Consider the following 12,840-nt stretch of genomic DNA (forward strand, 5'->3'; position numbering starts at 1 on the left):
GTGAGTCACACTGTCTTGTACTACAAATTCTCTGTTTTTGCCTACTAGCTAGCTACATGTTTTTGCTTACATATGCCGCTTAATTAAGACATGCAAACGTGTGTGCATGCAAATTTCACTGGGTCTTGTATATCATTAAAGTTGACGTCGGAACAGTTGAAGTACTGGACTCACTAATCTCAGAAAAAACTGACTATAACATCTTGTATGGGATAGTCAACAGGTAATTTCAATCATTATTAACTATATATCTCGGCCTATTTATAGTTCGTCATTTCATGATATGAACTATTTAATAACCCCTTTATTCATTTTCTTTGTCGGCGGGCAGGGCTTGGGCAAGGTTCATCGCCGTCACGGAAGGCGAATGGAAACAAAAGCTTCAACGGTTTCGACCCAAGGTAAGTAGTACTAGCTAGCTAGCTAGCTGCCATCTCTTTAATTATCATGCTTGATTAATTATTATCTGATCAAATTCCATTCTCGTAAAGGCCCTGAAGCAGGCGCAGGGGATTGATCTGTGTGCATTCTTGCGTTTGCGAGAACATTCGCATGATGGCGTCCGAAAGGAGCAGATCTCAAAGACAGGAATGGGTACGCTTGTCAAAACACTATTCACAATTTTTACACCATTATCGATATCTAGTCACACAACTAACATATTGATCTCCTTCTTAACAGTTCAGAGAGGTGCGGGAGAAGCTCCTAGAAACGGAGCGCGTAGAAGCACTTCAAGAGGAAATAGCGGGATTTTTGCTCGACCAGGTCATAAATCCGAAGGGAGAATACTATTACCCGCTACCGCCCCATGAAAACCACTTCCAATTGTCATCGTGCTCCGAAGGCACCAATATAGGCTAATGCCACTGGCTCCGAAGGCAACATGCATATGTAGGAGAAATTGTATATAGCTATACATGTGTGTATGTGTGAATTAATTAATATGATGGTTTGTGAGACATTGATGATATATATATGCATGATTGGTTCTACTAGAAATTCTATTTATATATATATATATATATATATATATATATATATATATATATATATATATATATATGCATAACGTGTACAATGTGTAGTATCGTAAAATACCAGCAAACGAAAAAGAATTAAAATGAAAACACAAAATTAAATAAAAAAGAAATCATAAAACTAAAACCCCCCCAAACCTTATAGTACCGGTTGGTCTTACCAACCGGTACTAAAGGGCTCCAGGCCCCCGGAGCTGGCTCGTGCCACGTGGTTGCCCTTTAGCACCGATTTGTCCTGAACCGGTACTAAAGGGGGGGGGGGGCTTTAGTGACCACAATTTAGTGTCGGTTATGTAACCGACACTACAGGGCCTTACGAACCGGTGCTATTGCCCGGTTCTGCACTAGTGCTAGGAGAGAGGGGGAGAGAGCCCCCCTCCTCCTTCTTCTTATTCCTTGACCTCCCCTAGATGGGAGGAGGGTTTCTCCTCTGGTTCATGGCCTCCATGGCGGCGGAGGGGCGGGAGCCCCTTCAAGATTGGATCTATCTCGTATCTCTCTGTTTCTTTTCTGTTTCACGACCCCGATTCTAGCCTTTCATCGTTTCTTAAATATCCACAGATCCGTAACTACGATTGGGCTGAAATTTTAACACGATTTTTATCCAGATATAAGCTTCCTTGCGGGCGAAGGACACCTCCAACCGACCTTTGGGGTGTCCACAAGCTTGCTGGGCACGCCTACCCCTTGGGGCGCCCTCTGAGCTTGTGGGCCCCTCGGGTATTGCTTCGCGTTGATTCCGCTTTCCCAAAAATCACATATATTCCAAAAAAATCTCTGTAAATTTTTATCTCGTTCGGACTTCGTTTGATATGGATATTCTATGAAACAAAAAACATGTAACAAACAAGAACTGACACTGGGCACTGGATCAATATGTTAGTCCAAAAAAATCATATAAATTGTTGCCAAAAGTATGTAAAAGTTGTAGAATATTGGCATGGAACAATAAAAAATTATAGATACGACGTATCAGAAGCAAACCCTTTTCTAGTGATGTTGCAGGGAAGCCCTTCTTTGAGCTACAGGTCCTACACTCCAGTACTCCGCTTGCTTGCTATTTATCTTGCTTGGTTGTTTTGTATTTGTTGTTAATTTGCTTTTCGGCTCTCCTAGAACCGAATATAACACAAAAAACATTTTTATTACAATAAGTAGTTACTTTTGTTTTAGGCTTGAAATCATGTATATTTCTGTCCAAAATACCAAGCTTTGTGATTTTTAAAGTACTAATAATGATGACTTCACTATAAACCTATTGCCCCACCAACTACTAAGGATGAAACAACAATTCTCTCATTCCTATGATAATTACTACTCCCTCTATTTCATTTTTACCATGCATATTAGGTTTGTCATAAGTCAAACTTTATGAAGTTGGACCAAATTTATAGAAAACAATAATGACATTCGCAATACCAAATCAATATAGATCCATCATGGGACGTATTTTCATATTATAATTATTTAGTATTGTAAATATTAATATTTTTTAATGTAAATCTGGATAAAGTTTGTAAAGCTTCATTCATACTTAATTGCACGTAGTACCAGTTTCTTCCTAGTAGATCGATCGATCAATAATTCTTTTTTTCCCCTCTCTGTGTGGGGCTAATTATCCACCTCCACGTGCTAATACCTAAATACCCTTTAAAAATTAAGATTCGTAGTATACTTTAAGGGTGAGGTGGGTAGATTTTAATATTTTTCCTTTCTTAAAAGGGGACCAATTCCTTAATAGTTTTTTCAGTTTGATTTAAAAAAACTCGTGTTTAATCATTAGATAGTTATTGCATTCTTGTCTACAAAATATTCTTAAGTGTTGGTAGAGTTTTTTTTATTTGGATGAGAGGATCAGTGAAATTATGTGCTAAATCAAAAGTTTCTTCCTTGTGCTTGCAAATAATTTAAGTTATGTCGTTTTACTCTTGCTCATTTCCATTTACCTTCCTTAAGGAAATGGATCTTCTCCTACCCGTGACACGGTATTTTGTGTCGGTGCCACTCTTGGCGATTTTGGTGATGGTGAAGCACACGTGTAAGTTTGAACTTACTAGTCTCGCCGTGATCTGTTACCAAGAACCTCTTAATTCTCTTACAACTTCGTCATGTGATGCCCTCATGTATGCAGAGGGTTTGGCGCCAGGGTTTGTTGCAAATTTATTGTGGCATGGGATATTCCTTTTGATCTTCGATCGATACATCTATGTACCATTGTTGCCATGGCAAGGATTCTCACTTATTGTGGCATGGCCACCTTATATGGAGAACTTCAATGAAGATTATACCACTATTTGCTATATGGGCAGTGTTGATATGCATACATGTCCCATGTACACATTGGTACAAATATGGCAAAGTCAGGGGGGGGGGGGGCTCCGCCCCCTACCTTGGTCCTATTTCCTGTATCTATAGTGTGGACTAGAAGCAGTTCTGCTAGTTGTTAGCGCGAAAGGACAGTTGTAAGCCTAGTTGTCCTATCTTGCCAAGCTTCTGTGTAATCTCCTACACCTTACTGCTACGACGCTCCGTTGTTTGCCGTCGATTTGGAGCCACGGTTTGAGCTAGATAAGGGAGCTTGCTACTTGTGCCAATTTATGCTGGAACAGGATATTCCACTCGATCCCCCGCCAGTGTACTGTTCTTGCCATGGAAAAGATTCCAGCATAGTTGTGGCGTGGCCAACATACATGAAAAATTGTGACGGTATGTCGAACTAACATTCTCCACAACTTTCTTTTTTATACAACGTGTGCCACATAAACTCCTATATAGTCAGCAAATGTTTGATACAATACTAAGCATGTGTTTGCCACGAGGGTGATGTCGATGTGCATTCACCTATCCCGCATCCTCCCTCCCCCCGAGCCACCTACCCCATTTGCTCTTGAGCCACCGCCCCCCTTAGCTAAGGGCAAAGGGACAAGGAAGTCGCTAGGCTTAAGAGCCATCGTTGCCATAATAATTGGGACCGTCTTGATTATTATGGCGCTAATGTTTTGTGTTTACTACACTTATCCGCGTGGCAAGGCACACCAATCCCCTGCCACTAGTGAGGACTCGTCAATGGGTATGCTTCCAATGCTAATGAATACCATTATACTATTAAAAATAGAACATTCCAGTGCTAACATGTACATGCGTATGCAGCTTCTGATGTGCAGATGCGGGAGATAGGGCGAAGGTTGTCGGACAGGATTCTTCTATAGAAGCAGAAACTCGTCGGACAGGATGTTGTGCACAAGGGACTGGAGAAGTGGAGATGTTGCAAATAAAGTAGGGAAGAAACCTAGATGGCCAATCAGAATTCACTAATTCAATAGACATGTAACTCCCTGCATCAGTAAGAATTTCATGTGAGATGTAGTCATAAGAAAGTGGGCCATACTTCCATTATCTATCTAACATCTCGCATGTAACGAAGGAAATGTATATGTTAACCTCAGTCACATATGTAGTTATATGTTATGCAAGTAGGGGGGGGGGGGGGCTCTGCCCCCTACCTTGGTCCTATTTCCTGTATCTATAGTGTGGACTAGAAGTAGTTCTACTAGTTGTTAGCGTGAAAGGACAGTTGTAAGCCTAGCTGTCCTATCTTGCCAAGCTTTTGTGCACTCTCCTACAACTTCTTGCTACGACGCTCTGTTGTTTGCCATCGATTTGGAGCCACGGTTTGAGCTAGATAAGGGAGCTTGCTGCTTGTGCAAATTTATGCTGGAAAATAGGATATTCCATTCGATCTCCCGTCAGTGTACTGTTCTTGCCATGGAAAAGATTCCGGCACAGTTGTGGCGTGGCCAACATACATGAAAAATTGTGACGGTATGTCCAACTAACATTCTCCACGACTTTCTTTTTTATACAACGTGTGCCATATTAACTCCTATATAGTCAGCAAATGTTTGATACAATACTAGGCATGTGTTTGGCACGAGGGTGATGTCGATGTGCATTCACCTATGCCGCCTCCCCCCCCTCCCCGGAGCCACCTACCCCATTTGCTCTTGACCCACCGCCCCCCTTAGCTAAGGGCAAAGGGATAATGAAGTCGCTAAGCTTAAGAGCCACTATTGCCATAATAATTGGGACAGTTTTGATTATTATGATGCTAATGTTTTGTGTTTACTACACTTATCCGCGTGACAAGGCACACCAATCTACTGCCACTAGTGAGGACTCGTCAATGGGTATGCTTCCAATGCTAATGAATACCATTATACCATTAAAATAGAACATTTCAGTGGTAACATGTACATGCGTATGCAGCTTCTGATGTGCAGATGCAGGAGATAGGCGAACGTTGTCGGACAGGATTCTTCTGTAAAAGCAGAAACTCGTCGGACATGATGTTGTGCACAAGGGACTGGAGAAGTGGAGATGTTGCAAATAAAGTAGGGAAGAAACCTGGATGGCCAATGAGAATTCACTAATTCAATAGACATGTAACTCCCTGCATCAGTAAGAATTTCATCTGAGATGTAGTCATAAGAAAGTGGGCCATACTTCCATTATCTATCTAATATCTCGCATGTAACGAAGGAAATGTATATGTTAACCTCAGTCACATATGTAGTTATATGTTATGCAAGTGAAACCACTCACATTGACATTGTTGTTAGCAAGGTCCAAGAAGCAAAGCAAATGAGACAACATTAAAATTTTAATAAAAATGCGGACGAACAACATTATAGGTTTAGTGTTCAGGATGGAACATTGTGATCGAAGGAATGAGGATGTACGGATTATTGGAGTCATCTCTTTACAACAAGGGGTGATATTATGCCTACAATGAGAAGGCACCACCTCGGAAAATAGAAATTGAATTCCTCAAAGTGCGATAGAAGGATCCAGCGATATAAGGTACATGACAATTGAATAACACAACAACTGCAGTAACATAGACAAAATCAAGTTCGACAACTCACTGAATGACGTGTGACGCTCACGATAACTATTCATAATCTCTCCTGAAACAGAATTTAATACTCAGACATACTCGTATTTTCTGTAACAGCTTTGTGGGAGTCAACTTCCAGGCTTTGATCGCCTTGTGCAAAGAGCCAACCCAGAAACCTTGTCAATCAACCCAGGGCCGTGTCCTGGTTGCTATTGAGTATCGAGTACAACCCTGGAGCAAGCTGAATTCATTTCTTCCTACATGTTCAGGGTATCTCGCTTGAAAGCATCCTCTCGAACTGCTAAAGTAAATAAGTTAGACATATAAACAACATGGAACCACTAATTTCAGAATTATTTCTACTGATTCTCCCACGAGTTAAGAACATGGTGCATAAGAAAGCAAGTAGGCACGAAATCTATTATCAATTGCGAAATCAGGGAGATCATGTCAAAACAGATGTACCATGATGAAAAAAATGCAAATAGATCAGAGGCATGAGTAGTACAACCGGTTAAAAAATGTCGACAACATGTAGCATGGCAAGGTAAAACAGAACTGCATCAGACCATCATTACATTACATAGTGAGGTGTAGACAACCAATAACGTTAAACTAGTTTGTCATTGTCAATCTCAATCACTTCAGAGTATCATCAACTCAATACCGATAGCTATCTTCATACTCTAAACTCTAAAGACATAAGAATATAACCTCAAGCAAGAGTTGGTCAACAAACATCCACTTAGTGTAGAATTACTGTTCACATAGATGCACAGCACCTGGCTGTAGTTCTCTCATAAATCAGAGAATTGGGCAGTGCCACACACACAACTATGGCAGAATTCATCTTTAGCCGTAACGAAAAGCAATGCCAACTTGGGCAGAGCTGCTATGCTCCTGGTTAAATAAAGTGCACTAACTGACTTAACACTAGGAATATACCCAAGGTACAAGACTTGGTCAACAAACCAAGCAACTAAGCATTAAGGACACATCACAAACTCATGAACTGCTCATATGCAGAACACATATGCACCGCACCTACACATGATTAGTGCAGAAATACTATTCACAAAGATGCACCGCAGCTGCACGGCTACACCAATCAAATTGTGCACATGGGTGCTATGGGAGCACACATGTATACTAAATCATCAGGGAATAAACCATTTACACAGATCAGATGCATCAGAAGAAAAACACTAACAATCATGTTTAGGTATATATAGCAACAGTTGCATGATTTACGGGTAACCAGGTATAGTAGAAAGACTATGTTTAACTGGAAAACTATTATAGTTAGCAGGCCAACATTAACTAAATCCTGTTGAACAGTAGAAGAGGTAGCAGATTATACAGAGAAGAGTAGGAGGACCAGGAATTCACATTTGACGGTTGTAGCCGAGGTTGAACGACACCGCCGCTGCGGTCTGCCGTCGTCACTCTGCAACGGTGAAGTGCTCGACGGAGGCGTCTCCTACCCGAGCATACGACTGCGGAAGCACGGGAGGCCATGGCCAGCAATCGCCGCGTCGCCGAGGCCGTCGCCCTCGAACCAGAGGCGCGAGGACGAATACCAGGAGGCGGAGCCGTGTGGGGAATGCGGATAATGTAGGTGAAGAGCAGCCGAATGCGCGGGTGCTGCGCTGGCGTCCACGGCGACGCCACGCACCAGGGAACACACGACTAGGGTAAACCGCGAACGCCAAAGGAAGAGGCAAGCTGCGATTCAGACGGCGGAAGTAATAGAGGGGAGGTGTTGGATGGCGACGGCGGCTGCCGGAATTGGCCGGAATCGACAAGCGGCGACGACGGCGATTTGGGGGTCGAGTGAGACGGATTGTTTTTATCCTTTTTCATTTTTGAGGTGTTTCTTTCGAGGGTGAAGACCTGCCGAATAGGGCGGAATGGCCCGGCCTGGCCTAAACGGACCAGGCACGGCACATTAAGCCCACCAGCTAGCTTGATTTTGGGCTGTTTTGGTCTATCTGGGTTGTTTTGGGGGGCTAATATATAAAACAAATTTGAATAAAAAACATAAACGGGCCGTGCCGTGCCACCATTTGTGCTCAGCCTCCGGCATGGCCTGATTAAAAATATGACGGGCCAGGCCCACCATAGACGGCGCACGCGGGCTATCAGGCCAGCACGTCAGGACTAGCACATTTAGCCACCTTTGTGTGGTGCTTCATGCTTGTTAAGGGTGTAATGTATTGAAAATTCGAAATACAGGCTGTAATTTTAAAATTGAAAAGATAAAAACAGTTTGTCTTTTAAAAAATGTTCTTAAATTTGAAAATATTTTCATGGTTTCAAAATGAAATTATGAAAATGTTCATGATTTCAAAAGGTTGTCATTTTTTCAAAAAAAATGTCCACATTTTAAAAAATCATGTTGTTTTCTAAAAGATAATGAAAGCAGAAAAATACAAAAAAAATAGGCCACTATAGTATTCCAACTCACTCTACAACCGAGTCACTACGATAAGCCATAGGGTGCCTACTAGGGGTTCTCCCCTATGCGCTAGGCCAACTGTATGGCAAACAGGAGTCCCTTGGGCTGCTCCTGCAAGGATCACTCTGCTGCCATGTGAGCGTGCCAAATGGTGCTCCCAAGCGCCACCATGTGCCGCGTGTTGGACGCTACCTCTTCATTTTAGATTATTATTTTCTGTAAACATTCTTAGGTTTTAGTTTTTCTTGTTTTTTTGGTTTTTGCCTAGTTTTCCCCATGTCTTTGAGCAAAAAAAATAATTAATTTTAGCGCGGTTGTGCTTCTCATGAAAGTACATATTTGCCTTTGATGTAAGCACAACTGTGCGTCTCAAAAAGAAAAAAAGTATGCGCTTTCACGAGAAGCACTGATTTACTTCTGGTGGAAGCACAAATTTGCTTTCGCGAGAGACACAACTATGCTTCTCGGAAAAGGAGTTTGCTTTCAAGAGAAGCACACATTTGCTTCTCGTGGAAGCAATTTGGTTCGGCAAGAGGCACGGCTGTGCTTCTCAGAAAGGGTAAAAAAATGTGTTTTGCATCTCATGGAAGTACATATATACTTCACGAGAAGCATACCTGTATTTATCGGTGAAAAAATACATGCTTCTCATAAAGGGAAAAAAAAGACCACAACCATGGTTGTGAGCTCTGGGTTTTTTTCTGTTATCATTTTTCTGGTTTTTGGTTTTTAATCTACCTCTCAGTGAATAAAATTCCTTCCTATACAGCATTATAACAAAGCACATGTGAAGGAGGTTAAAAAGTTATCCATATCTGTGAAGCATTTAAGCAAACACTTGACATGGGTAAGTTGATGAAATGATAAAACAAAAAAACGGTGGGGACGGGGAAAGGAAGGAGACAACCTAAGAGCCTCAAAGGATGTGTGTGCTTTGTGTGTGTACTCATCGCCTGGCAGCACTGGGGGAGTTCCCGTGGTGTGGAGCGGAGAGGAGGAGATGACGACCATGGCCAGTACTCGACGCTCAATGGTGTGGATATACTCAGGGAGGAGCACCACCGTGGTGGCAGGAGATGTGTGGCGGTAAATGCGATGGTCGTGGCCGCCGATGGCGAGCTGCTAGACGAGCTCGGGCACTAACCTTCTATCGGGCTGCTGCTGCTCCGCCGACGTGGAGCCTCTGCGGTGGCTCCCATGGTCGGATATGGCCACAGCGACCACCGGAGTGGCAACGCCTAGCCCTCTCTCCATCAGATCGGGTTGGGAAGAGGAGCTCCAGGCTTGAACTAAGGGAGGAGGCAGGCCGAGACCCACCTAGGCCATGTGTGGTCGTCGCCCCATTGTACATGGCTGTTAGGCGGAGGGGGTGGTGGCTGCCTGATGGGAGGAGGTCGTGGATGGGTGACGCCGCATGAAAGGAGGGCCTGTGATAGGTAAGTCGAGGTTGGGAGCTGAGGGTCGGGGGGTTTCGAAGGTTTTGCTTCCGCTGGGGAGAAATCGATACAAATGAAATAAATCCATGGACGAGAAAACCAACATGGTGGGTGGTGGTGGGATGTCGAGGCAAAAATAAACCATGTATACCGGCCTACCAACTCCCCCATTAGAAGTAGAGATTGAAAATATTGAACGCACTTTTGTTGCGCCGTTGATGTCGTTGGTTTTTCTTTTTCTTTTTACTCCCTTTGTTTCAACATATAAGGTGTATTAGTTTTTTGAAAAGTCAAACCTCTCTATGTTTGATAATTTTTTAAAGAAATACTCTGTATGTTCCTTTATATAAGGTGTATTTATTTTTTGATAAAATTCCACAATGTAAGGTGCATCTTTTTTAAATCCTCATAATTCCCTTTCTGGTATGTCAATATCCATAATATCAAATTGGTATTATTAGATTCATCAAGAAATGAATTTGTATAATTTATTTATTTAAAATTGTGCATATCAGTATTTTTGGCTATGAACTTGGCTAATTTTTTTAAATAATACATTTTTTTATTATTTTGCGAAAATATTACGCTGAAAAAATAAATTGCAAAAATAATACACCGTTCTTTCCTCGCGGCAGCTGGCCGGACTCCCTGGCCTTATCCTCCTCCACTCTCCACGCGAGACCTTGTGTTCTTCTTCTGTTCTTTCCTTCTCCTCTCTCTACATAAAAATGCCTCCAATTTCTACACCTAAATGAACCAGTTTTTTGCGGTTTTGGCATCGTGAATGGATTCAACTTTGTTAGGGCAGCCAAAAGAGGTCTCGATCTACTGATGGGGTAGCTCGTGGTGGTCGTGGTGAGCATTTTGGTGGAGGTGGTGGTGGTGAAGTTGGGGCAGTGTGGTGGAGGTGGTGGTGGTGAAGTTGGGGCAGTGTGGTGGAGGTGGTCGAGGTGAAGCTCCGGCAGTTTGGTGGCCGCCGTTCGTCGTTCTTTGTTCGCACGCACGCTTTATGGGTATATTTGAACAAACATTTTATTTTTCGTAGGTGCTCCGGTAGTATTTGTTAATATGTTTCCATGTGAAATAAATTAGGTGTACGATTATTTGAACAAACATTTTATTTTTCGTAGGTGCTCCGGTAGTATTTGCTCCGGTAGTATACGTAAATATATTTAGATGTCAACTAATTAGTTGTGTAAAAGTGTGTAGTTGCTCCGGTAATATTCCGTACTATATGTGGATGTCAAGTATTTAGGAGTGTCAGTATTTGGAGTAGCTCCCATAAAATCCGTAATATAGGCAGTCCAGGCAAATATTAAAATCTGTAAATATTTGTAGATGCCCCGGCAAATATTTGTAATATACTTGTAGGTGTGTGAATTGTATTAGTTGCTCCGTTAATATTCCGTAATATATAGCTAGCTAATATATAGACATGTCTAATATTTGTTAATGTGGGTATTTTAAGTTGTTGCTTAATACTTGTATTTCGTGGTTGAAGAAAAATAGGTGAGCCGAGATGTCTGATGTAGTGAAGTTCAGATTTTACTACGGTCCTAGTACTGTCCAAACAACTGAGATGTGAGCTGATCTAAGTGAATTTACTCACATAGAGGTGCCAATGAGCGCAGCTCAAACATGGTCTGTCAGTCAGTTGAAAGAGTGGATTGCGGCAAGTTTAGGTCTTGATACTGAAACACACACCGTCGGTGTTCATGCATTATGGACACGGTCAAGTACAATAATTTACTTTTATTTGAGGCCAATAGAGCGAGACTCTGATTGGGTGCGGTGGTTACAAGGTTGTGAACGAAGGGGATGCAATCCTATTGCTTTAGTGCTTCCCGTCGTGAAGGAGGTCACTGCACATGAAGGCCAAGGTGGCAACGATCCTGGGTAGATGTCAGGACTGGATTTTCGGCATATTAATTTTCAGAAAATGACCCTTGTGCTCACCAGCCCCAGGATTACTGTTAACTGATGAGGCACCAACTTGATACAGAAATACCAAGCAAAATACAAAATATGTAGTACAAGACCATTCTGGCCTATGAGTACAACATAAGGTTGCTAGTGGTTGATGGCGGAAGCGGTTTGTGGTACCTCAGCGTCTATGGGACTCCATTTCCCACATGAACAGCTGACCAGGTTAACTCCTATCTTCGCGGGGCGACATCGGTCTCACGGCTACGGATAAGATCGCCGGCGAACCGCCGTCCTGTTGCTGGCAGGGCGACGTGGTGGAGGCTAGCGGGGTTTGGGAGGGCAAGCGGATGAGGATGGCCTGCTCACGAGGGCAGCTGGCGAACGGAGGGGGCTTGGGCGGCGCCGTCCATGGCAGGAGCGGACACGGCCGCAGACGTGCCGCCAAGAAGCTTGCTGTGGCGACGCTGCAGGGAGCGAGGGGGCGGTCGAGTGGGGCGGAACACGGCTACACCAGCGGATCAGATCGAGCTCGGGGAAGGGGTCAACCTGGGACGCGGTAGCTCGGGCGTACGCACGTGCAAAACACGTGCTCTGGCTGCGCCCGGTGCACGCACGACAGGTGCTCGACGAAATGCCAACGCATGTTAGAGAGCTTGGGTGATGCTGGTAGTTAACAGGCCTGGGTTAGGGTTAGCTAGGAGCTTAGTGGACGAGTTAGTTAGGTTAGAGGATCAAGCGTACAATGCTAACTAAAAACCATGCCAAAACTGGCCATGCACACAAGGTGTTCGACAGAATGCTAGAGGCATCTAGGCAGTTCTTGGGGTGGCCAAAATCTCCATATCCTAGTCTCTTTAGGTGCTAGGGAGGATGGCAATGTTAGTTTGGCAAAAATAGAAACTTGTTAGTGCAAGTTTTTGAGAAAACCAGTTCTGGACACAAACTAAAAGCTATAATTGCATGCACCAAAAATACGCCAATGGGTCCACTCTCCTGGACTTAAGGGTTTTGCAGGGTGGTTGATAAGCAGGAGAAAGATCATGGGCATTAGAGCAACAAAAAATAGAGTTGCTGTAGAAAAAGCCA

General features: G+C 43.2%; 1 long non-coding RNA gene across 1 annotated transcript; it reads right to left on the minus strand.

Annotated features, from left to right (window-relative positions):
- Positions 1–5,849: 5,849 nt before the first annotated feature.
- LOC123089504 (uncharacterized) lies at positions 5,850–7,964 on the minus strand. The gene is made up of 2 exons (XR_006442305.1): positions 7,324–7,964; positions 5,850–6,235 (listed from the first exon to the last, which is right to left on the minus strand). It is a non-coding gene; the product is annotated as an uncharacterized lncRNA (long non-coding RNA).
- Positions 7,965–12,840: the final 4,876 nt, after the last annotated feature.

The sequence above is a fragment of the Triticum aestivum genome, chromosome 4B (assembly GCF_018294505.1).
Source record: "Triticum aestivum cultivar Chinese Spring chromosome 4B, IWGSC CS RefSeq v2.1, whole genome shotgun sequence".
Lineage (NCBI taxonomy): Eukaryota > Viridiplantae > Streptophyta > Magnoliopsida > Poales > Poaceae > Triticum > Triticum aestivum.